Genomic DNA, 4,131 nt, shown 5'->3' with positions numbered 1-4,131 from the left:
TAAAATTCCAGCTTTGATGGCAGGGAGCCAGTAGTGCGTCCGGGATTGGTTGCTCTGGATCTCCTGGCTGGTAGGTGGGCTATTTTGGATCCCTCTTGGCTAACCGATGTCCTATTCCATCTCTTCAACAAGAACTGATGCCACTCAATGGGGATATATTACACTCCAACGCTGTGAACTCTTCAAGAATATGAATTCAAAGATGTGAATTCTTTAAGAGCAAATGTTAGCTGGCTAACTGAAAGAATGAGCCACCAAATTCAAGGTTACCTAGAAATTCATATCCCCAGGATTATGGATTTGTATATATTGGCCAGCCTATCTAAATTTATTCTATTATTACGATGTGAACATCTAGGCTCAAGTGTGCCACGATGTATATGGCATGTGGAGGTCATGGAAACTCTAGGGCTGGAACTTAGGTAACCAGGCTCTCATGGAAAGCTCTTTTACCTGATGAGCTATTTCACTTGCCCTGAGCAGCCTATTGGAACATGGAAATAGGCCTGGCAAGATGGTTCAATGGGTAAAGATTGTAGTACCAGCATGGCGACTTGAATTTTATCCTTCATAAAAGTGGAAGATGATAACCAGCTTCATAAAGCTCCTATTACCTCCACATACATGCCATGGCATATATGTTCTCCCTCCATATCACTAAATAAATAAAAGTTTCAAAAGGTAGTATGTCTTTAAAAAGAAAAGCAGAAATAGCCCTCAACATGGCTGTCCACTCCCACCTTCTTTCTGCTTCTCTACAATGCTAACCACGGCTGACATATTTATTATATCTGCCTAACTCTCTCACTAGGAAATAGATCCATGGAGGTAAGAATATTTGAACATTGTATCTTCAGAAGACATTTATAACAGAGCCCCTGCTAAATGTGGTCTAGATAATTGTTGAATCGGATAAAAAGCATCTTAGGCACAAGTGAGATAAATGACGTATTTTTATCCCGTCTGAGAAATACAAGCACTGATTTATGGGTGCCAATGGTGGGACATACAACATTTCAAAACTGGAAAGGTCTGCAGGGCTCATTTAGAGTCACCTGATTTTCAGAACAAGTCATTTTGGTAGTATAAAACTGGTGGCAGAACCAGAACTAAAATTCTTTATCTGGGAATCGTCTCAACTTATTTCCCAATCACTTAGTATGAGTGCATCTAGGGCTGTCTTTTCCCACTCAGCTTTCTGTCAAACCCACCACCAGGCTGCTGTGTTCTTTGTTCCCACTTAGGCTGCATTCTGGCTGGCCAGCTATGGGGCTTTAACTTCCCCTGTTGTTTAAGGGGAAAGGTATGTGGTGGGGAAGGGAATTAGCTAGCCGCGGCTTTTGAAGCAGTCTGGAGTCTGCCTCTTTAATGGCTTCCTTTAAGCATTTGTTTCTAAAGCCAGGTCATCAAAGACAAGCACCATCTGCAATTTCCCAGCTCTTCATCTAGTTGGGAAAGCCTGGTGCACACCCTCAAGACACCATTTGGTACCTTCACTGGGTTCAGATAAGCAGGAAGTGGCCTCTTGGGAAGAAAAACAAGCAAATCTGCAGATGATGTGCTCAGGGTTTACATTTTGCTTATTGATTAAAAGTAGTTTTATTATTAAGTTCCAAAGAGTGACAAGGACAATTATAGATAAATAAAGAAACACTTTCATTTTTTAAAAAAATTATCAACACATTAATAGTACATAAAAATGGTTTTCCATTATGATCAATAGCTATAAATAGAGATTATTCCCTCTTTCATTTTGAGACAAGGTCTTATGTATCCCAGGCTGACTTTGAACTTCAGATCCTTCTGCCCCTACATCTCAAATGCTGGGATTACAGGCGTTTGATTATGTGTGGCTCAGGAGGGAGCCGGGGCTTCTGCAAGCTAAGCAGTCACCTTAGCCACATCCCCAACCCTTGATTGAGATTTTTTTTATAGGATTAAATTTAACTTCAACAGTAAATGACTGCTCCCCAGGAAGACTCAAAGATAAACCAGGCAACTAAACTCTAAATGTTCACCATCTGATTTTTCTTTCGTCTCTATGGATTCACCTAGCAATTAAACAATCAATAGTTGTCCTGTAAGTGGTGAGTGAACCCATGCATTCTATGACCTGGAAAACCTACCATTACATGAGTGGAAGTGTGAAATGATTTGGAAATGATCGGGGCCATCAAGTGCACACTCATGGGCGGGTAAGGATGCTTCCTCCCTTTGACACATTTGGGGAGGTCCCGCTCTGGGAATGCTTGGTAAATCTTCAGGCTGGGACTTGGCTCCACATGCAGGACATTCTACATGGGATCTGGGGACGTCTGCAGTAGCGACTTCTTCCAGGTTGTGAGACACTAAGATCTGCTCAGTACAAATTCTATCACTGGCGACTGGGAAAGGTAACTCATTTGATAACACACTTGCCATGCAAGAAGGGCAAACCTGTGTTTGAAATTCAGTCAGCACCCATGGATAAAGCTAGGCATGTGTGTTTATAATCCCACTGCTGGAGAGGCTGAAAAATGGGCTCGTTGGGGTCACTGGCTAGCCAGCACAATATACTTGGGGTTCCCAGTGAAAGATTCTGTCCCAAGAAACTAGGTGGAATTGGCCAATTTTGATCAAAATCTGTCTGGATGCAATTTCTGCACAGGTCTCTAAATACTAGCGATATCAATATATAAAAGTCAGAAATTACTTCAATAAAGGAACACCAAGATTTAATCTAAAAAATAAAGGAATAGGCAGATCTAATTAAACAATAAAAGAACCTGAAGATTTAATTAGAAAAATCTCAAGGTAGGCAGCTCTTGAGAAAAGAGACCTCAGGTTGACCTTTAACCTCTACATGCAAGCCTGTGCCCACATAACACGTACATGAACATGGACATAGGCCTGCCCATGTATACCTGAACACGTGTGTATATACAATTACATAATTCATTTCCAGGGTGTGAGACTAGATGTGGGCCAGTGTGTGGAGTGGTCTGCTAAGTCGGCTGCTCGGGGCAAAGATGGATGGGTATCCTCAAGACCTCCCTGCAGGAAGAAGCTTCAGCAAAGACAAATGTTTGTGCCTTAGGCCTTGGGGAACTAGAGAGTTTCTACCCCTCTGATGTCAGTGTGGACTGACTTTGTCCAGGAGAGGGCAACTCTTGCTTCTGTCTGTCTTCTCCCAGAACTGGGATTACACGCATGCACCACACTGAGATTTTTTATTTTTAATGTGGATTCCTGGGATTGAACTCAGGGCCTCATGCTTACACAGGGAGCTCTTGTCTAACTAAGTCCTTTCCCCAGTCTGTGGGCTTTTTATTTGCTTGAAATTTTTACCGGGTTAGCAAATGTTTAAAAATGACTTTAGCAATTGTACTCATGGTGATCAGTTGGTGTCACGAATGAACACTGTGTTAACATATTTTATTTATTTGATGCTTTTTAGATCTTTCAAAAGCACCCTTGAATACATTCTCTTCCTGAAACACATCTATGCAGAGATTACTAGCCCTGTTTTAAAGACAAGGCCATGGACGCTCAGGTAAGTGAATTAGATGCTAGGATTTGCAGGCAGGAGCCGTTTTCTCTTCTTTTCCTTCTGTCCTATTTCATCTTCCTTCAGGAGATTGAGGTGCACAGATGCTGCCAGGGTGTTGCATTTAAGAGACCATACATAAGGGAACCCCTTAGGGCTCCTGAGCAGCATGGGGTGTCATCATGCCGCCCCAGGATTGGAAATCCCCCTGTTCTACAGACCGCCAGCCAATACTGTTTCTTCCCTGAGAAGTTCTGACTCTGAGTCTCCTGGTATGGTGTGACAAACCACAGGCCCATGTTTTCAGACAACAATTGTGGCCACAGAAGTTCCCCAAAATAGTTGGTAAACCTTTGTCGAATCTGTTCTGACGCCGTGTGGGCAGCTGGGTTTCACCGGGAGGGCACTGAAAGTACCAGCCTCAGACAGTCCAAATCCAGAGCCTGGGGATCCCCACGTCTTCCTTCCCTCCCTCGTGCATGGTTCATAGCACCCCCATGACTAGTAGGATCTGATGAAATGCTGACATTTATACTTGCTGTTCTAGCTGCACGCTTTGCAACTTTGAAATATGTTCCTTTTTTTTCATTTTAATGTTCCTGTAA

The 4,131-nt window shown here is 42.7% G+C and overlaps 1 long non-coding RNA gene across 1 annotated transcript in view; it reads left to right on the top strand.

The window, feature by feature from the left end:
- Positions 1-588: 588 nt before the first annotated feature.
- Positions 589-4,131, top strand: part of LOC126504960 (uncharacterized) — a 20,810-nt gene continuing 17,267 nt past the window's right edge. The window contains exons 1-2 of the long non-coding RNA XR_007592769.1: positions 589-2,393; positions 3,437-3,532. This is a non-coding gene — a long non-coding RNA (uncharacterized lncRNA). The remainder of the gene's footprint in view (positions 2,394-3,436; positions 3,533-4,131) is intronic.

The sequence above is a fragment of the Alexandromys fortis genome, unplaced genomic scaffold (genome assembly GCF_014885135.2).
Source record: "Alexandromys fortis isolate MF-2015 unplaced genomic scaffold, M_Fortis_MF-2015_v1.1 scaffold_58, whole genome shotgun sequence".
NCBI lineage: Eukaryota > Metazoa > Chordata > Mammalia > Rodentia > Cricetidae > Alexandromys > Alexandromys fortis.
Note: the sequence above shows the minus strand (reverse complement) of the source record. Positions and strands in the feature narration are given on the sequence as shown.